Source organism: Prionailurus viverrinus, chromosome A3, assembly GCF_022837055.1.
Source record: "Prionailurus viverrinus isolate Anna chromosome A3, UM_Priviv_1.0, whole genome shotgun sequence".
NCBI classification, from domain to species: domain Eukaryota; kingdom Metazoa; phylum Chordata; class Mammalia; order Carnivora; family Felidae; genus Prionailurus; species Prionailurus viverrinus.
Window position 1 is genome coordinate 101,092,546 of NC_062563.1, and position 22,163 is coordinate 101,114,708.

Genomic DNA, 22,163 nt, shown 5'->3' on the forward strand with positions numbered 1-22,163 from the left:
GAGACCTAGCAAAAGTTCCAAAATCATAAATGCAAAACTCAATGAATTATCTCTAAATGAACATACCATGTCAAAAACGGGTCAAGAAATGGAACATTGCTGACCTTCCCGAAGCCTGCCTTGTGGTTCCTTCTGGTCACTACCCTCACCTTCCTTCTGTGATGGTAGCCACTCATCTGACCTCCACCCCTTAGATTTGTTTAGCTAGTCTTGGAACTTTACATAAAAGAAATCTACAGTACGGATTCTTTGTATCTGGTTTCCTTCACTCACGTTGGGTTTGGGAACTTCATCTATCTTGCTGCATGAGGCTTAGATGTGTTCATTTTCATTGCTGCATAGTATGGAAGTATCACAGTTTTTAAAATCCCCTTGATGGAGGGGTGCCTGGGTGGCTCAGTTGGTTGAGCATCTGACCCATGATTTCATCTCAGGTCATGATCCCAGAGTGGTGAGAATCAGAATTTCCTGAAGTTCAGTTTCATGAATGCCATCTTTGTGATTTTTGCCATATTCCTGTATCACCCGTACTACCACTTAATATTTTTCTTTCAACTGTCTAACTTGTAACTTTTAAAGGTCCGCTTTAGCCTTACCCTAAAAAAATGACAGCTGTGAACTCATAGCTTTGATGTGTGGCTACCTTGCTTTTGTTACGCATTAAAATATGCATATAACTCTTCAAATAAATTGGTCACTTGGCTGCCCATGTGAGATATTCTCTATTGCCTCCTCCTGCTCCTTTCCCAGCCCTGCTCTGTGTGGGAAGCTGACCTCCACACACTGCCTCAGCCGGCTCTCTTGCCCTCTGCCTTTGCGTGTGTCTGGCTGAGAGGCACTGGAGGGTGGCTAGAGGACAGGGTATTTCTCCCTATCCCAGCTGGCAGTTGGCTCCATTCTCTATCGAAGGCTACAGGTCTGGTCAGGCAGCCCTCTCTCACAGCCAATAGTTTTATTTCCTTGCCTCTCCAGATGTTTCAAATCCCTGGCATTTTACCAATCCTTGGTTCCTTTCCTTGTGCCTATCCCTTTATAAACGATCCCTTACTAAGCCTCCTTCAACTCCCTCCCCTCCCCCCGCATCGTGGGGCCATGATGTTTCCTGCTAGGAGGGATGTGGTGTCAAATACCACCAATGGCAAGCATCCACTCCTGTTCTATACAGGTATTAGCTGAGACCCAGGAAGGGACTCACTTATCAAGGTCCCCCCTACTGTGAATGCCAGAGCTAGGAATGGTCTCCCTGGTTCAATGCATTTCTCACCGTGGATGCTACTCCTAGGGAAGAAACTAGTCAGGTCTAACAGTGTCCAAGTGTTCAATATTGTGAGTAAGTCCTCTTTCTAAGCCTCTCTCTCTTCCCTTCCCTGTCCTAATCCTTTTTTTTTTTTTTTTTTTTTTTTTTTTTAAATGGGCCCCGGATCTAACTGGATCACAGCTGGCTTATTTCCTGACATATGCCATGTATCAGCCCTCCCAGAGCTCGCATCTTTATTCAAACACACCTGCATTTCACTTCTCTCCTTTAGTCATGAATCCTTCCGAGGAGAGGCCCAAAGGCCTGACCCACACATCTCTTCCTCTATGAGCCTGCTGTGTAAACTTTTCCCCTCTGTCCAGAAATGATCATGCTTCCCCCACTCTCCCCTAGCTCTACCTTAGCACTGGCCCAAGTGGTCACAAGTTGTGTGTGTGTTTCTTTGACTACACTGTGACCACTTCTCTGAATGATCATGTGGAACCCCTTTGTATCATCAGCACCCACCCCTGAGCCTGACTCGGAGCAGCCCCTCACAGTGCTGTGTTGAATTAAATTGCATTCACTAGGCCATCAAGAACATTAAAGCATGAAAGATGTTCCAGTGGGTCACAGATGAATTCCTGTCTCACTAATTTTTAATGGTTATTTATTTTCAAATGATATGCTGGAGATGTGGTCTGAGTTGAGGGTGGGGTCAGGGGTGGCTCTTCGCAGTCTCTTATTCTTCCCCTCTGAGGCATGCTGGAAAGGGATGAAGAAGTGGCCATCCAGTTTCATTATGGGTCATGGTTCTCCAGCAAATGTCCTTAGGTAAGAGGCATTGGGCCTATATCCTGCTGAGTGGGTATGCATACGCTGTGTGCATGAGAGAGAATGGAAGGGGGCCCTCAGAGTGCTCTTTGAATCCCCAAAGGGGCCCAGCTCCAAAGAGCACTTTGGCCTTGAATGTAAAGGAGGTCTTGCTGATGTCCACGCCCGAGGTCAGGTTAAAGCCCCTATTAATTATAAATTGTCCCTTCTCCTGGGTCTTTCCTCTCTGTGTGGATCTCCCATGGAGGCTTTAGGGAGGGTAGCTTTGGCTTCAAGAGGCAGCTTATCTTGGATCTAGGAGTTCAAATCCAGAGTTATGGCCACGTCCTTGTTTCTTTCAGACATAGTTCCTATGAGCATCTGCCCAGGGCCTGAGCTTGCAAGGCAGGTCTATTGTGGAGAGCATCCAGCTCCTATACCAAGAAGGGCCTCCATGTTTACCACTGACCATGGGCTCACCGATAAGTGAGTCAACTCCCAGCTTTGAGCACCTCAGCGACCTTGAACCATGAGCTAGGGTTGGCACATGTTGTCAGGACAGACTTCCTCAAAGGGGCCAAGCTCTTACACAGCGATCTTCCCTCTTGCAGGGAAATCTGGAGGTTGTACTGATCATAGAGCTGGTTCTCCAGGGGAGCAAAGAATCAGGATGGAGGGCTGGGTTTGGGATTGATGGGTACTACCCATCAGCCTGGTGTTTGCTGCACACTATTCTCTTCTCCTCTTTATTCTGTCTCACACAGAGCTGAGGGAAGAGGCCTTGACAATGGGTAGAAGTTAGGGGATCCTGATTATGGCTTCAACCCTAGCCAGTGGTTGTATACCCAAAGGAGCTTCCTGGTTCTTGTTCTCTCAGGCCATCTGGATACCCTCCCCTCTGCACATTACCCTGGCATACTGCCCACACCTGGGCTGTCACAGCCCCCACCCCACCATGCACACCCAGGAAGGGGCCCCAAACTGGACATTGGGAGCCCTGAGTGCAACTTTCACTTCTGCCAACAACAAGCACCCATGTATTCTTGGGCAAGTCCCTTCACCTCTCTGTAAGAGAGATATAATAATCCTGTAAGGCCCTCAAGTGTTACTTGGAGGATTAAGATAATGGGTAAGAAGGTCTTCAACGGATTCTGAAGTGCGATTAGCATTTATTATTATTTATTATTATTAACCTGTTCCTTCCTTGGGGCCCTGCTAAGTGAACCAAAGTATGAATGGTTAGTAATGAACTTTTAGCTTCTCTTTCCAGACAACTATTTGCACTTGTAACCAAGATGCTGCATGCCTACATTCAGAGAAAAGAGTAGGGAATAAATCCCAAGTTCACAGGCATGCAAGAGAAGAGCATCCTCTGAGCAGGATGTCCTGCTTCCTTTACCAGATACTTTACTGGCATCACCAACTCCCCTCATGAGAGGTTGGACATTGTCATCTGTGTCAGGGAAGTCTTTGTGCAGAAGGCTGAAGGGAAAAGAATTTCCAAAGACAAACACTTGCTGGGAAAACCAACTTCCCAAACTTCCTTCATTTGTCAGTCGCTTGGTACCCAGTTGATGCGTCCATGAGACTGTTTTCAGCTGAAAACACCACAGCATTGGGAAAGGGAAAGAAATCTTTGCCAAATTCCCATGTTATGCTGCTTAAGGAGGAGAAACCTGCCAAAAAGTTTCCTGACGTTTGAAGGCCCCTGTCCTGTTTAAGGTGTTTGTTTTCATCCGGATAGGTTGGTGGCTGCTTTCTTTCTCTCTTGCTCAACTCTTCCTCCTGCGTTCCATCAGAGTTCTTGTTTCCCATCCAAAGGGCTCCACCCCTTTTCTAGCAATTTCCGTTTTCTAACCCTCCATCTCCTCCTCCTCCAGTGCATACGGACACGGGTTCATCTGAGAGTTTCCCAATTGGTCTTGGTGCGACCTTCCATCACCTCTCACAGTGTCTGGCTCCTGAATGAATTCTTCCTTCAGTCTAACTCAGTTCTAGACGTCACTCTCCCATTTCCAGACTCTCCTCAGACTCCTCATTATCTACCAAATTAACTTCCATCCCCTACAGCTGACCTTGGTTAGCTCCGTCGTTCCCATTCTCCTCAGTGCCTTTCTCAAACACCTGTTGGGCCCAGACAGCCTTTCTGAGCCTCCTCTATTTTTCCCTTATCTCTTCCTGCCCTACTCCCTGGCCCCGTGCCCTACTCACACCACTCTTCAAAACCTCTCCATAGCCTGTCTCTGCACATTTGTTACACCATTCCTTCCACCCAGAGTTCTTTAATTTACTCTTCACAGGCACCGCCCCTAACAGCCCATCTCAGTGGCACTTCCTCATTAGCCAAGCAAGCGTGTGCTCATATGGTAGGGGTTCTGGGCAGGCTGTTTACCAAGGGACCCTCAAGCTGCTGGCCATGTCTTTAGATTTTTCCTCTTGGGCTACTCAGACTCCCCAGAGAGGAATCTTCCAGGCTCTTGCCTGGAGGGTGGGGTCAGGCTGCTAGTGTGTTTAAGCCCCAGGTGGCAAAAGGTGCTAGGAGTCCTTAAGTTTAAAAAATTAATGGCATCTGGGCACCTGGGTGGTTCAGTCAGTTAAGCATCCACATCCACATGGAGCCTGCTTGGGATTCTCTCTCACCCTCCCGCCCCCCCGCTCTTTCCTGCTAGTGTGTGTACTGTCTCTCAAAAATAAATAAACTTTAAAAGTTTTAAAGAAGCCTTTAAAAAAATTAAAAAGATAAAAATCAATGGCATCAGTCCTTGATCCTTCTGTTTTCTTTCTTTTTTTTTTTTAATTTTTTTTTCAACGTTTATTTATTTTTGGGACAGAGAGAGACAGAGCATGAACGGGGGAGGGGCAGAGAGAGAGGGAGACACAGAATCGGAAACAGGCTCCAGGCTCTGAGCCATCAGCCCAGAGCCTGAAGCGGGGCTCGAACTCATGGACCGCGAGATCGTGACCTGGCTGAAGTCAGACGCTTAACCCACTGCGCCACCCAGGCGCCCCTGATCTTTTGTTTTCCATTCTGCATCCCACACTCCACTGTTATGGAGCCCCCCAGTCCAGAAACCCACTCTGTGACCCTTTCATGAGACTAAAGCTGCAGACTTCTGCTGGGGCAAGAGGGGCAGGCGCCCAGCAGAATGGAGTCAGAGCAGGCCTCAAGGGACCCAGAAAGCGCCAATAACTGCAGATACTCATAGATTGCTTACCAAGCACAAGCACTGCTTGCTGTGTGTTCAAAGTAGTTTACATATGTTTATGTATGCACATATTTACATTTACCCCTCAAACCCTGCTTCTCCTAGTTCTCTGCACTTAAACCCAGCCCCTGACTGCTGGTCCTAAGCTCCTGGGGCTCCAGCTTCCTCCCTTTGAGGAACCTGTGGTATGAAACATTCATTCTAGCTTTCTCCAAGTCAGGCTTAGGGTTGGGCTCAAAAGTCTGCCTGGTCAGTTATTCCTCATCTGCTTGCCTTCCTGCTTCCAAAATGTTAATGCTATTATTTTCTCATAACATCCTTTCTTAGGAAACATCACTGCAACTGTGTTAGTGGGCTAACGGATGTTGGTGCATATGGAGATAGTTGTCCACCCACCTGGCCCGGTACAGCCACCTCCCTGTCCTGAGTCCGGGACCCTCCCAGGGTCCCAGGCCCTATGGGCCTCTTCACTCGGCTAGTCCTGATCTGGAACCTTTATAAGAAAACCGAAATTCTAACTATAGCACTTCTCTGAATTCTGTACCTCATGCTAGTAAACATGCCAAGGGGGTAGTGGGAACTCCCAAGTCTATAGCCAGTTGGTCAGAAGCCTAGGTGGCCCGGAGACCCCCGAACTTGTGTCTGGCATGCGAAGTGAGGACAGTCTTGTCGGAGACTGTGTCCTTAAGCTGAGGAGTCTGCGCTAACCCAGGGTAGTTAGTATCAGAACTGCGTTGCTGTATTGCAGATACAAAAGGCGCGAGGAAGCCCCACTCCCCTGGGGCTGCCATGGTAGCAGGAGTGCTGGAGATGAAGAGATCACAGAGAGGGCAAAGTGAAGCTTTCTGGACTTCACCTGCCCTTATAACCAGGGACTTCTTCCTCCACTGCCAACCCCAGAGTGATGAAGTCTGCAAGTTTCCCCAGGCCTCATAGGTACAAATGAGGTTGTATTCGTGACCTTACTTCTCAGTTTCTTCCCCACATCCACCCCTGCAAAGTGCCTGTGTCCATGAGAATTTCTGGGAGTTCCCCGGGTGGCTAAGGTTTGCTCATGAACAAAGACAGTCATCTCTTTCTGAGGTCTCCTGGACACTGCTGCTTCCATAGGGTACTACCATTTGAGATATATTCTGCTTGTCTGTCCAGATTCTCTCCCCACCCTCCTCAGCCATGCTCGGTGTCCTGCAGCACTGACCTTCATGAATTGTATCATCCGGCCTATTTTGTCCTGACTTCTGGTCGGGTTCAGCCAGTGGAAGGCACTGGAGGCAGGGGTGGGAGGAGAGGGAGGTCAGTATTTATTCCCTGCTCCCTCCCTGTCCTGAGTTGGCTGATTGCCCTAAGAAAGGCTACAGCTCTTACCAGGTGACCCATATTGTGACCACTCCCACAAGAGTCCCCTGAGGGGAAGGAGGATGGGCTTCCTGCAGCTGCTTGCCCTGTGATGCTTCACCACCCCTCGTGGCCTTCCCCTGGCACTGCCCACAGCATCGTTCTTCGAACTCTCCTCAGATGGCCACGTTGAGATGCCTCTTGAGACCCCTACCACGCAGACATCACTGCTGTTTCCACTGGATGCACATCCTCAGGCCACCCTACCTCCCCCTGGACATCACCAATAATTCTACTGTGTCCTATTGAAGCGCAGCTGCCATAACACCGGTGCTACGCGGGCGGGGACATCTCTCCCTGCTCGGTTTCACTCTGCGAGAGGGGCTCAGAGATGTATCCGCTTGTGCCCACAGTGTCTTCTGGAATTTTGAGTGAAATAGTACCTCTGTTTTACCATGCATGAGGCTGAAGGAGGAGTCCCAAGAGTATGAGGTGTTGAGCTGGAAAGAGCCAAGGAGCCACGCTCTCGCTTTAGGGCTGGGGGCTGGAGCTGGGAGTTGGCTCTGCCACTAAAAGGCTGTGTGACCTTGGACAAGTCGCTTTCAGGGCTACTTCCCCTCCTGCGTCACCGGGGTTGGACTTGGTGATTCTCGAACTGCTCTGGGGCCCCAGCTTCACTTTGGCCAGAACAGTTCCTATTTGATCTATTTTTAGAAATTGGGCTTTTGTGAAGACTTCCTTTAAAGTATGATTCCACCACTTTAAAAGTGTTTGCAAACAGCCGGGCTAGGCGATTCTAAGATCCCTTCCAGTCTCAACATTTTTGAACATAAATCACCCTTGTCTTCCTCAGCGTTGTGCCAGGGAGGGTCTTGTTCCAAGAACTAATGGAAAACTAATGATGAAAGACCCATCTTCTGGAGCGCCTGGGTGGCTCAGTTGGTTAAGTGTCTGACTCTTGACTTAGCTCAGGTCATGCTCTTACAGTTTGTGGGTTCCAGCCCTGTGTCAGGCTTCATGCTGACAGAGCAGAGCCTGCTTGGGATTCTCTCTTTCTCCTCCTCCCCCCGCCCCCTCCAGAATAGATAAACTTAAAAGGAAGAAAGAAAGAAAGTCCCATCTCCTGCCAGGTCTCTGCCACAGCAAATCTACCACGACTGGGTGAATGGTTTTGCTCCCCCGCCCTCCCCCCCCCCCCCCCCCCCGCCCATCCTCACTTCTCATTTACTTCTGCCCCGATTCCCAGGCGAGGATAACAAAGGCACATTTTAAATCAGTTGCATCAAATGCAAACCAGCCCAGCGAACAAAAATGTGAAAAACATGGGAATTTTTAACAAACTGAATTTGGGAGCTTTTGCAAAGGCTTGGCCGGTGGCCGTGGAAACTGGCAGCCCCTCAGTAGTTTGTTCCAGACGTTTGGTGCTGGAGAGGATTGTGGAGCAGCGATTGATAGTTTGGGCTCTGGGGTCAAAAGGATATGATCAAATCCCAGTGCTGCCATTAACTAACTGATCGATCTTGGCCAAGTTACTTAACCATGCTGAACCTTTTTTCATAATCTGTAAAATCAGAATAATAATAATGCCTCCTTTATAGAGTTGTTGGGAGGATTAAGTGTGAGATACTACATGTGGGATGTTTAGCACAGTTCCTGGTACATGGAAACTATCCAGTAAATCAGCTCTTTATGGTTATTGTTATTAGAACTATTCCTCTTGGCTTTCAGGAAGCTCAGAGATCAGAGCTCAGTTAAGAGCTTAGCTGAGAAACCCTCCCAAGTAATACCCCCTCCCCCTCTGCTCCGATCATAGCTTCTTAACATAGTTATCACTTATCGAATTCTTAGTATGTGTCAGGACTTAGAGACACTACCCAACACCTACCACAGTGCTGGGAATATTACAGATAACTCAATATATGATGGCAGAATAATCGAATGATCTTATTCAATGCTCCGAGCAACCCTGAGAAGCAGGTATCATTGTCTCAATTATAGTAGACATATTTTTGTCATAATTGTATAGCATCTGAGCCTGCTTCCTGATCTTGAGGAGTCTGCTTTTGCAAGAGGGTCCCACTCTGGATGCTGAGAAGGTGAAAAGCTCCCCTTGACCTCTGGCAGCAGGAGCAGGGACATGTGAACTGAAGACAGCCAATCGGATCCTCACCTGAGACTTTTCAATCCAGACTGAACAATGTAGTTGGAATTCCTTCTGGTGGGGCTGACAGGGCATCCAGTGCCTGTGGCCCTGGTGGCACTGGGGCCAGCAGTGACCACGGTGCCGGCAGAGGGCCCAGTACCCAGCCGCCTACAATCCATTTTAAAAGGGGGGAAAGTATTGTACATGACATTATGTGATGTTAATTTTGCAAGGAAGTTTCTACATCTTGCCAGCCTTTCCAGAATTCTCTTTCCTTCTGGAGTCTGTGAGTTTCCTTAACACTCAATCTACTTCAGGAACCCCCAAGGGATTCCTCTCTCAGGATGCCTGCCCTCCATCTCCTCAGCAGATGTTTAGGCAGCTCTTGTTGCCTCCAAGAAGATGAAGCCACACCTCTTCAGATTTTCTACCCCCCACCCCTGCATGCCCTGTCTGCCCATTTTATGCCCAAACTATGCCAATTCAGGGCCATTGGTACTCTTTTCCTCTTGCAAATGAAAACCCCAGAATGGGTCTTTCTGTCGCACACAGATATGCTGGGGGTGAGGGCTGATTCATACATTTTTCTTAAGGAAAAAAGGCCTTTGGGCCAGCTGGCAAAGGTTGGTTTTCATTGATTTCTTTTTCATTCCCTTCTTGGACTCCTCCTTTGCTCCAGGCCTGTGGTAGATCCCATGGGGAATACTAGGGGACAAATACATGTACATAAATGTAAAAAAAGAGTACTGGACTTGGAGTAGGAGAGCTGGGATGGAACCCTGGCATGGTCACTCACTGTCTGCCAGAAGTTGGGTGGGTTCCCTAACCTCTCCAAGCTTCAGTCTCATGATCTGTAAAATGACCTCATCAGTGCAGATATTCTGTGGGTTGCTGGAAGATTAAGAATGCATTTAAGAACTCATCAAAATCGCTGGTTCATGGGAGACATCCCATAGATGTGTGTGCCTGTCAGTTGAAAGTCCCCCCGATGATGGAGCCCAAAAGGAAGATGCCCACACCTCCAGCCACTTAAAGTCAGTGGGGGGAGGGCAGGAGCATTTGAGAGTTAGGGCACCTGGAAACGTGGTAAAACCTACTTGCAATTGTGTTAAATCCCTGAACCACCAGCATCGTGGGCAGATGAGGGAGGGTGAGTGGAGGGAGAAGATTGGGTGCCAGAAGAGAAGGTGCTAGAAAGAAGAGCTGAAAACAAGCATGACCCTTAACTGAGTGTTGTCTAAATAGTCCTCGAGCCCAGTTTCCCCGTGGCCCTAAGGTGGGGCGGCAAACACACTGGAAGGACCATGTGGACCCAGTGGGTGCTGGTGTTGGGACCTGGGTCCCAGTCTTGTCTCGAACATTTATGTGGTGAATGAACTGGGGGGGCCACCGAAGCTCTCTGAGCCTTATTTTCATGCCTGCGATGTAGGGGGAAATACTAGTACTTGCCTCACTATTGTAGAAACAATGAACAGGCGAATGATTTTCTAAACGATTTATTAAGATATACTTCACGTACCACAGAATTCACATCAACCTGGCTCCATATTTTCTTTGGACCAGTAGTACTAGGGCATGTTCTTTTCACATCAAATGGCTGGAGCTTAGGAAGTTGAACAGAGACACCACATGATGCCTCTTGAGCCTCTTAAGTCACTCCTGCCACACTCCACTGACCAAAGCAAGTCATGTGGCCATGTCAACATCAGTGGTGAGACGTATGATGCTCAGGCTAATGGGCAAGGCTACAAAGTCACATGGCAAAGGGTGTGAGTGTAGAATTCTATGGGAAGAATCTGAAGACTGGTGAACAGTGACACATCCTAGGACAGGGGACGACAAATGTGCCTAGGAGTGCAGTATGGGTGGTTTTGGTCTTCTAGGAGCCTACCAATGCTGCTTTGCTTGTAAGTGGCCAGCTTCTGCTCTAGCTTCCTGCTTCTGAGGGTCCCATGTTCCAGGTGGGGGACTGTGCTAGTCCAGCCTGTCACATAAGCTTTCTAGGCCACAATTCCTAGTTCCTGGCTTCCCAGCTATCCTGCCACTGTTTCCTCTGAGGTCCTGCCAAGAGAAGCAAGCCTTCCAAGGGGTTCAGATCTCCTTCATGTGCAACAGGCTGGGGTCAGACCCCTTTGCTCCTGTTCCCAGGGGCCCAGCCAAGTTCAGACCCTTTCTCCTGTTCAGTCTCCCAAACACAGCTTTCTCACACTGCTTTCCTGTACAATATGGCCTGATGATACTATCTAGCAGACAGCAAAGACCCATATAGCCAGGCCCTCAATTCACAGAAAGGCCTGTTTATCTTTCCTGGGGTGAGACAGAGTCTCCAACAGTGAATGTTCAGAACTCAGATTAGCTTTTCAAAGGTGACCTTTCCATAGTTTACATTCTCAATAAATTACTCTGCTAAATTATAATGGATGGAGCTTAAAGCAAATTTCTGAAAGGTTTGGTCAACATTCTGGTGTAAATAACCTTCTGGGTATTTCAGTATTGCCATTCTGCTTAGTCTGCTTCCATTAGTAATGTGAATAAGCATTTCCTTGGGTACAGCCCAAAGTTAGCAGCAATTATGAAAACTATGCAGAAGCTGGTTAATTCAGGAGCTGGTTAGCATGGCTTTCTTCAATGAGACCTGCCGCCTCTCTGTCACCACCTTCTCCCTATGGAGGTTGTTTTAGTGTAGTCTTTGCAGGCTGATTTCTAAACATCCTTTCAAGAAGGTGACATAGAAAACAAGCCACAAGTTCCTCATAAAGTTAAACATACACCTATCTTATAACCCAGGAATTCCAGTCCTGGGTATTTTTACTCCAGACAAATGAAACTTCTACCTGCCCTACACAAAGACTTGTACATCAATATTCAGAGCAGCTTTATTCTTAACAGGAAAAAACTGGGAGAACCCAAATGTCCATCAACAGATGAATGGACAAACACACTGTGGAATATACATACAAGGGAAAACTCTGTTGCAATAGAAAGGCAGGACAGCCAAAATATGTGACGACAGATGAATCTCAGAGATATTATGCCGCATGAAGGAAACCAGGCACAAAAGACTATCTACCGTGTGATTCCTTTATTATGATACTGTTTTGGTTCGGGCTACTATAGCAGAATACTACAGACTGCGTGACTTACAGACAACAGAAATTTCTTTCTCCCAGCTCTGGAGGCTGGGAAGTCTAAGACCAAAGCACCAGCAGGTTTGGTGACTGGTGAGAGCCTTTATCTGATTCAGAGACGGTCATCTTCTCGCTGCATCCTTACATAGTGGAAAGAGTGTGGATTCCTCTAGGATTCATTTTATAGGGACGCTGATCCCACTCATGAAGCCTATGCCCTCCTGACCCAATCATTTCCCAAAGGCCCCGTCTCCTAATACCCTGACATTTGGGTTAAAATTTTAACATATGAATTTTGGAGGGACACAAACATTGAGCCTTCAAAGACACTCCAGAAAAGAGAAAAACAGTCAATGATAGAAGTCAGAACAGTTGGAATTTATTGGGAAAGGGCAAAAAGGAACTTTCTAAGTGATAGAAATGTTTTATATCTTCATCGGTGTGGTAGTTCTGTGTATATATTTGTTAAAACCCATCAAATTCTATAGGTTAGACCTGAGCATTTTGCTGTATGTAAATTATACCTCAATATAAGATATTTCTTAAAAAATCAGGCTATTTCCTCAAGTGTTCCCAGAGAAAACTTAGGAGATCCATGTCCTAAATGTTATTTTTGTATTTTTTAATGTGTATTTATTTTTGAGAGAGAGAGACAGAGTGCAAACTGGGGAGGGGCAGAGAGAGAGGGAGACACAGAATCCGAAGCAGGCTCCAGGCTCTGAGCTGTCAGCACAGTGCCCAATATAGGGTTTGAACTCACAAACTGCGAGATCATGACCTGAGCCAAAGTCGGATGCTTAACTGTCTGAGCCACCCAGGCGCTCTGTGTCCTAAATGTTAATGGGGACACTGGTGACCTTAGAGCTGAAAAGGTAGTTGGTAGCATGTAGTCAGCAGCCAAGTGGCAACGTTTTCATTTTGTATCATCATTTAATCATTTATGAAAAATAATTTCTGAAAATGGATTATGAGGCCCATCGAATTAAGTTCTTAAAATGATTTTGAGAGTGGATCCCAGGTTCTGCTTAGTGAACTCCAAACGTCATGATGGGCAGCTTTTATGTCAATGTCCTATGATGCTCTCTTGCTGAGGAGCAGGGCTTGTTCAGACCTTGGGTCGGAAGAGCCTGTGACATAAGGGTCAGACAGAGCACCTCTCCGGCCCAAGGTGAAACATGATTTTCTGAAGATGCGTCAGAGTTGGAGGATCCTATTAGCTGGGGTGGTAGGAGCTCTGGATTGGGGGCCAGCAGGCCGGAGTGAGACTTTGCCCTTCCAGTAACCTGCCCTGAGCAGTAAATCGATGTGGGAACCTGCTGACATTCAACCAGAGAGAGAGAGTTATGACCTTGGGCGAGGCATTTGTTGCTTCTCCTCTAATCTATCCAGGGCCTCGGGACTCCTAGAACAGGATGTTCATTATGATTCTCCCTTGACCAAAATCCTTTATAATCCCCATGCTGCTGTCCCTGCCAGGAAAGTCAAAAACCTCCCTTGTGCTGAAGCTCTTGCTTTGTTTGATGTGGCCTGGGACTGAATCAGGCCATGAGTTTCCCCCCACTTGCTCGATTAGACAAGCTTTTTAAACACAGAGCTGTAACACACACCCAAACAGAAAACAATGCAAAGGAAAGAGCCCCTTCTCTCCTATTTGTCAAATTGTCTTTGGAATGTGCTTCTCTCCCACTCTTCAGAGGCAGGGAGCCCTCCCACACAGGGGCATCCAGGATGCTCCCGGCTTCTCCGGGTGGTCCCAGCCAGTCTCCTGTTCACTCCCTCCCCGCCCTAGGAAAATCATGTACAGTGCATTTCAGGGGATTGGCTGAGGGAGGGTCGCCTTCATTCTTTTCTCCTGGTAACTGTCTTCTCTATCTCATCCAGCATGCTTGCCTCAGTGCCTTCATAACACGTGAACTCAGACAGGTATGTATGTACACACAGCCACACAGCATTGAGCAGTCATTCATTCATTTCTTCTCCAACAAGGACATATGGAGCCCCACGTGCCTGACATTGTGCCAACCATCAGGATGCAGCAGGGTGCAAGATTAACACCTGGAGGAAATGTACACAGCGCTTACTGCTAACACAGTGTTCATGGGCAGACACAGATGTCAAAAGGCAATTCCAGTACAGAGGAGGAAGTGCTGAAAGAGGACAGAGTGGGGACGCTAATTCAGACTCAAAGGACTCAGGAAGTGCTTTCCCAGGGGGAATGTGCTCTAAGCTGAGACTAACAATAAGTTAGTTGTTCGAGTGATGAAGGATGGGAGGAAAGTATTTTAGAAAAAGGAATAGCATGTGAAGACCCAGGGGCAAGAGAGAAATCGGTTCAAAGAGTGAAAAGGAATTTCTCATATCTGGATGCTTAGAGCAGAAGAGGGAAGGGTGAACCATGAGAGTGGCATGGATCAGGGAGGGAAGTACCTCAGCAGGCAGGTTTCCAAAAGCAGCACAATGGGTAAGTCGAGAGCAAGGGCTGTGGGATAAGGTTGCCTGGGGTGAATCTTGGCTCCACCATTCCTAGCTATGTGACCTTGGGAAAGTCATTTAGCTTCTCTGCCTTGGTAGAATCACTGTAGTGCTCATGTCTGAAGGAGGATGGAGACAGATATTGCATGTACCCGAGAACTGGCTGCCATGTGATGTGTTCATTCACATTAGCCATTATCGAGCTCCTAAACCCCTCCAGCAAGTCAGGAGCCATTCCAGAATAGGGGGCAGGCTGTAACTACAGTGGGTCAACCAGCTGTTACCCTTAAAAGAAATGCCCAGTATCAAATAAACACTACATCCAGCATTCTAATCACCAGGATAACCGCAGTTCTCTTTCAAATAGCATTTTAAAAGTTGCAACGCATGGGGTGCTTGGCTGGCTCGGTCTGTGGAGTGTGTGACTCGTGATCTAGGGGTTGTGAGTTCATAGCCCCACGTTGGGTGTAGGGTTTGCTTAAAATTTTTTTTTAATCTTTAAAAAAATAGATAGATAAATGTTTCAATGTAAATTCCATACATTTGCTTTGTTGAACTCTTAAAACTTATCCTGTGGGGGCGCCTGGGTGGTTCAGTCGGTTAAGCGTCTGCCTTTCTGTTTCAACTTAGGTCACGATCTCATGGTTTTGTGGGTTTGAACCCTGCACTGGGCTGTGCACTGACAGTGTGGAGTCTTCTTGAGATTCTCTCTCTCTACCCCTCCTCTATTCACTCTCTCTCTCAAAATAAATAAACTTAAAAAAACAAAAACAAAAAACAAAACTTACCCTGTGAAGGAAACAGAATGCCCTCCTTTTTACAGAAAATGAAACAGGTTTTTTTGCCTGGAGAGTCTGGGGCCCGGAGTGGACCAGCTCCTCTCCGTCTCCATCCTACACAGCCTGGGAACCCCACTCCTTCCACCTGTTCCCATCCCCCTGTGGCAAGCTTAGTAGGATGGCACTTCCCCGCTTCCAGAGGACAGCTTCCCAGGCATGCTCACATCACCATGCACACACTGGCCCTCAGGGCTCATCAGCCACCTGGGAGGTACCCAAGTTGCTGTGTGGAGTGGATGTGTGACAGCTACAACCAATGTCTTCTCTGACTTAAGGGTGTCCCTGACACAACAGCTGCCCCTGGTGCTTTCCAGCACTCCCCCCACCTATATCTGTGGCATGTCACTCTCTGATCTCAGCAGCCTTCTCAAGGAACAATATTCTTGGCTCAGCTCTTATCATGCTGGCCTGATAAATGGGTGTGTAATTCTTTCATATATTAGTTTTATCTCCCACCTTAGGCTCCTGGGGGTGAGGAGTTATGTCTATTTTTCTGTCAGATACAAGGGCTCCCTCATAGCCTCAGATGCATAATGGTTACTCAATAACTACCTGCTAAGCACACATTTATAATAGGTAAATACACACTTACGGGTAGGGTATGTGTCCCTATAATATGATGTCAAGGGAATTTGGTTAATCATCAGAAGGTTGTTTGGGAACTGTGAAAAATTAACAAAAAGAGGTCGGCTTGAGCAAGTATTTCATAGTCTTGGTCAAGGATGAGTTAGTAAAAGGAGAATTTATCCTAAGGATATAAAGCAACCTCTAGGGACACACCCACCAGAGCCAGGACTCACAGGACCTGGTGGAAGAATCAGGCTTTCCCCCACTCATTTCTTTCAGTCCCTCCCTCCCGTGTTTCTTCACCTTCGCTTCTCTTAGCTCTTCCTGCAGGCTTTTGACATCTCCTGCTTCGAAATAACTCATTGTTTCGGGTTACCATGCTACCAAAAAGAGCTCCAATTCTCCAAGATCTTACAACTCCAGTGGCCAGCAATACCACAGTGGTTTCTGTGTCTCTTACTTTGAATGCCTGAGAGAGAATCTAATTGGCTCAGCTTGGATCAGTTCTTCCTTCTGCTCCAATCAGTTGTGTCCAAGGGGCGGGTCCTCCTCAGAAACACGGCCACTCAGGCTGCCCCTTCTTCTGGAGGGGCTCAGAGCACTTCCCAAGTAAAGGGTCTGAGTTATGCCTTCCAAAGCTGCTGAACACACTCCATTTCCAACTATACAGGGACTATCAATCCACTCTTCTTTCACGGAGACATTGACCAAGGGCCATTTATTTCAGTAAGCACTCTTGGGCTGTCCTGTACTATTTCAGAACACTTTAGGCCCTGGAAAGGGAAAGGAAAATTTGAAATATAAGGATTCTGACCTCCATGATGTGTTTCTCATGGTAGGGGCTTAACCATTGGGACCAAGGGCTAGGCAGAAATTAGAATACGGAATAGGTACAATAATTTTGTGGGCAGGAATGTGGGAACATAAGCTTCAAAGATGGGCCAACAAGAGAGGATCCATATCAGCCGCTATCTTCAACTATCAGATTGACAAATATTAAAAAGAATGACAACGCCCAGACTGGACATGAGGAAACAGGCACCGTTATCGACTGCTGACGGTAGCAAAGAAATGGAACAGTACTGCTATAGAGTATCTGACGATCTCTGCCAAGATGGTAAATGTGTATCTCTTGTAACCACCAATTCTAGGCTCAGGAATTTACCTTATGTCAATAATTGGACAAGAGTTCAAGCATGTTTGCATGTGGTGTTGCTGTTAGGTGTTCTGAGGAGGAAACAAAGGGGAAAAAAAACAAATTTAAATGGTACACATTGCTTAGGTAACTTATAGCATAATAGGATTCCATTAAAACAATTAAAACAATGGTATATAGCTCTGTGTTAGCATGGAATGATATCCCGGATGTACTGTTGTAGGGGGAGAAAGGCACATGGTAAAAATAGCCATTCACATAAGAGCTGATTTATGTAAAATATATAAAACTCTCTGGACATTAAGCACAGTCCAAAAGGAAGTACCAATGTATTAAGGGAAGGCTGAGAGTTAAGGTGATTGTTACTTTTGTCTTTTGTATATGTATCATATATCATGTATCATATATATTATATATCAAGCATTGATTGAATCTACATTATCTGTTTTCATAATGAGAAATTCAATAAAGCTAGGCTCTTTGTCTTTTTTTAAGACAAACTTTTAATTTTAGAATAGTTTTACAGAAACCTGAAAAGTTAGTACAGTGTTCCCATACACCCCGCACCCAGTATCCCCAATTATGGACATTTTACATTAGCATGGTACATTTGTCAGCATCCCTGAACCAATACTGACATATTACGTTACATAAAATCCATGCTTTAAGCAGATTCCCTTAGTTTTTACCAATGCTCCACCTCCTTGAGGGTAAACTGTCTGCATAAACGTAGGACTCTTCTGCATTTGAGATTTGTCTCGTCCTCCATTTGTTTATTTATTCAATCATTTAGTTTCATCAGTATGTACTCATAAATAGTCCTTGCATACTTTGAGTTAGAATCCCATATTACTTTAATTATTTGTTATTCAAAATAATTTGTTCCAGTTTTGACCATTGGGAGTCTTTGAGTTGGCTCCAGAGCCTCTTTGACATATTCCTATCAATGTGGGTTTGTATTATGCATGTGTGGCTTTCTTTTTAAAGCACTTGCTTACTTTCTGGCACTACAAGATGTTCCAGGTTCATCTTGTGTATTGCCTGCTCCAATCCTGCAGTCAGTCTTTCCTCCAAGGAGCCATATTGCTTTCATTGGAGAACAGTATCAGAAACCAAGATCTATGCACTAAGTGCACAGGTGAAGTGTACACATGGTAAGGCGAAGTAAAGGTGAGGTCTGCAGCTAAGTAGGCAGATAATGAAGCCCAGTGGCCGAACGCGGGTCCCTATGAGAAGAGTGGGCAGGGCTAGGGACTGTCCCTCCGAGAAGGGCCCACTGGGGCTCAGTCACAGGCAACTTATAGAACAAGGACAGTCAGCCTGGCCCTGCTCTGACCCCATCTCAAGGTTCCTTCTGAGTGGCCAGTGAGCTAGGGGAGGAGGAAGGATCAATCTTTCTCCTTCCCTCTAGACTCCAGTGCCACTGTGAGTGATCATGTTCAGGCCCTGACAGCCCCCATGGTCCTGCTCATTCTGATGTCCCAGGTCAGATCTTGTTTGGCAACACCTTTGGGGTGATGTCCAGGCCTGTGTACATGGTGGCTACTGGTGACCCTCTGGCTGCCAGGCAGCACTTTCAGACCTGTCCAGACTTGCGGAAATTCTGCCCCAGGAGCCTTGGAGAAGCTTCCAGCACAGAGACCTGGGAGGCTTGCTTGCATGCACATCCTGGCCAGGTGGGGATCAGGTCTGGGGGCTGTGCAGAGGAGGGGTGCAAGCTGATGCCTGCTGAGCTCTGCCTACCTGCGTGTCGTTCGCAGATCTGGCTTGGGGACTCAGAAATAGGATACTTATGTGGGACATGATTGTACTTGAAAAAAATTATTCCTAGTTTATCTGAAATGAAACCTTAACTAGGTATCTTGTATTTTATCTGACAGCCTTAGGGAAGAAACCTGCCTAAGGAGTGTCTCAAGCCAGAGCAAGGTTAGTGGGGGATTGTGCCCCCAAGTATCCTTTCCTAAGTCACCGATCATGTCATCTCTTAACTAGATTTTTTGCCCGAAGTCTTAAAAATAAACAACATAATCTTCTCCAGCTGACAAAAGGCAGTCAGAAGTGCCAGCATTTGATTTGCTCCGCGGCAGGATCAGGGACACTGACTGTGTCATGTACCCTCAGTCCCAAGCACAGGACCGGAAGCTCACTGCCAGGGGGGACTTCCAAAGGGCTATGTCCAAGTTGCTGAGGCATGCACACCAGAGTTTGGAAAAGCCAAAGAGGGCACTAGAAGAGAGAATCAGGAGCTGATCTACCACACTGACCAGAATGGTAGAACCAGGGAAGATGAGAAAATTGCAAATGGTCATGGGACAATGGGGAAGTATGGGTGACTTCGATGACACGGGCCAACACTCAGCTGGATTTGCACCCTTCCTACAGTATGTGCTGCTCAGTGGTAGGATGACCCCTCTCCTAGCCCCCTATAAATGACATTATTTATAAGTTTTCCTGATTAATCCTACCTTTCTCAAATGAAAGCAAGACATTAGAGCACATATAGCAAATGTGGCCTATGCCAGTTACCACTGGTTGATAACCGCACTCTTTCCCATTGACTTAGGACACTGCGTCAGAATCATTGCTGACATCCTACTCTGAACATACTAATCCAGATAAAACCCCTGTTCCATCTCTGCTTTATAGCTGTTTCTCTCATTCCTGTCTGCCGCCCTGATCCCTGAACAGTCTTGTGGGATTCCTCAAGTCAAACGGCCCTGTTTGTGAGGACTTTTATTGTCTGTTTTTTTTTTTTTTTTTTCTTTCTAAGGAGTCAAGTGGACTGGATGCTGCCAAGCAAGTTTTCAAGTTGTGTGATGCTATTCCCTCTTCACTGAAAGGGAAGCCCTGCAGAGAAGACATCACAGGCTGAGACAGGTAATGGAAACCCCAGGAGTGATCCTAGGAGTATTTCTCACCTGCAGCCTGAGTCACAATGCTGGAGGGTGAATGACAGGCTTGTGTCTGCATGTCCAGCTTTTTGGAAAGTCAGAGGAAATGCTACTGTGGTCCCATTAATCACACTGTGATATGTTGATCTGACTAAAATCCAACTTTGAAATGTTACATATTGTCATGCCTAGAAACTCAATCTAAATTGTTTCTGCTTTGGGACGCCCAGGTGGCTCAGTTGGTTAAGCGTCCGACTTCGGCTCAGGTCGTGATCTCACAGTTCATGAGTTCGAGCCCCGCGTTGGGCTCTGTGCTGACAGCTCGGAGCCTGGAGCCTGCTTTGGATTCTGTGTCTCCCTCTCTCTCTGTCCCTCCCCCACTCATGCTGTCTCTCTTTCTCAAAAATAAATAAACGTTAAAAAATTAAAAATAAATAGTTTCTGCTTTATATTAGATAATTTATTTGCAGCATACCCATCATTTGCTCTGAAAGCTTTATGTCAACCTTTGACCCAAAGCACTACAGTTCTGGAGAAAATGATAAAATGAATGTTACTGTCTTCATTAACACATTTAGCGCTGTGCCTGGAGCAGAAAAAGTATTCAATAGATTGTAGCAATGTTCACTCTCCACTAATTTTTGACAAATAAACATTTTCAAATTTTGCAGCTAAACCAAAAGTGTTAGAAAAAAAATGAGTAGTGGTCATACCTGCTACACACACCCGAGACTCCTAGAGGAAGATTTTTAAAATAAATAATAATTATTGTCCAGGGATTCTCTACCTTGGCACTTTTGACATTTTAGACTGGATAATTCTGTGGCATGGGGGTGGGGGTGCTGTCCTTTGCATTGTAGGATGTTTGACAGCATCCCTGGCCTCCACCCACCAGATGCCTATTAGCACCCCTTTCTCAATTATGACAACCAAAAATGTCCTCGGATATTGCCAAATGTCCCCTGGGGGGAAAGAAGGTGCAAAACTTCCTACAGCTGAGACCAAGTGATCATTTTCAAATCCTCTGTATGAACTGTAACAGAGAATAAATTTAGTGGTTAACCACAACTGTCTTATAAGGGAGGAAATCTGTTATGAAATAGGCCTGTTTGTTCAGCTCTGGTCACCTGATAGGTTTGGGTATTTCGGGTCAGCCTGGAGCTGAATTTGTCAGCAGGCAGTCATCCAGAAGTGATCATTCCCAACAGAGATGCCAGAGAAGCCTTGCCAATGCAGAATACTCAGAAATGCTTGATGTAATATTTTTAAAAACATCTTTTTAAATGTAGGGTTAAAGTAGTGGAAAAGTAAGAGAAATCTTCAGAGGCCCAAGATGAAAAAAGCCCAAATACAGAGAAGCAAATGCTGAAATCAGGATTTACCCTGAAGCTATCTGCCAATCCCTGGGGGCCTGGGGCTGGGTTTTGATAGGTTTTGTGTACTGGGAACATGAGCCAAACTCTGGGACTAATGTCCCAGTCTGGGACTGGGAGGTAGGATTAGAGACACCTTCATCAAGCTCCGAAAAGTAACTCTGTTTTACTAAGAAAAGTAACACTCTTGGTGGGTGAACTAGAAAAAAAGCCCCAACCCTCAAAGTTCTAAGACTTGACTCTAAATGGAATGGAAAAAAAGATCTTCTTTGCTAATTCTTAATCATAAATAAGCCTGCTTACACTTATTTTAGGGGCTGAAATTTATACTTCTTATGTAACTCCAAACTCAAAGCTAAAGATTTAGTGTAAATTTTGTACCAATTTGGTAGTACCCCATAGGCACCTGGCAGAAGAAATGCGAATTCTCCTAAGAACAAAAACTAACCCTACATCTCAAAACATCCCCAAAGATAAAGCATCAAGAAATAGATAATAATAAGTAAATCATAGCATACTTTAGGGATATGCTCACCATCAGAGTCAGAAGAAACAACAAACTGCAGAATTAGACCCCCAAAGACAACAAATACAGAATGACTGGATGTATAACATAAAATAAATGTTTACTACGTTTAAAGAAGTAAAAAGAGAAACTAGGAAATGTCGCAAAGAAGTAAGAATCTATCAAAATTGACCAAGCAGAAAGAAAGAAAGTGCTATTATTTGTAGGTAACATATTTATGTACATAGAAAATCCAAAAGAATTTTCAATCAGAATTAAATTTATCAAACATGAGTGATACAAAGGTAATATACCAAAATCAATTGTACCCAGAATAGCCAAAATAATCTTGAAAAGAACAAAGTTGGAAGGCTCACACTTCTCAATTTAAAAACTTACTACAGGGGCGCCTGGGTGGCTCAGTCGGTTGAGCGTCTGACTTTGGCTCAAGTCATGCTCTCACGGTTCGTGAGTTTGAGCCCGTCAGTCTCTATGCTG

At 46.1% G+C, this 22,163-nt stretch overlaps 1 long non-coding RNA gene across 2 annotated transcripts in view; it reads left to right on the top strand.

Annotated features, from left to right (window-relative positions):
• Window positions 1-20,089, top strand: part of LOC125161796 (uncharacterized) — a 31,453-nt gene extending 11,364 nt beyond the window's left edge. The window contains exons 5-6 of one of the 2 annotated variants that reach the window (XR_007150762.1): window positions 19,667-19,773; window positions 20,018-20,044. This is a non-coding gene — a long non-coding RNA (uncharacterized LOC125161796). Of the gene's footprint in view, window positions 1-19,666 lie in introns of both variants that reach the window. The other variant, XR_007150761.1, reaches the window with a different exon arrangement.
• The last annotated feature ends 2,074 nt before the right edge of the window (window positions 20,090-22,163 follow it).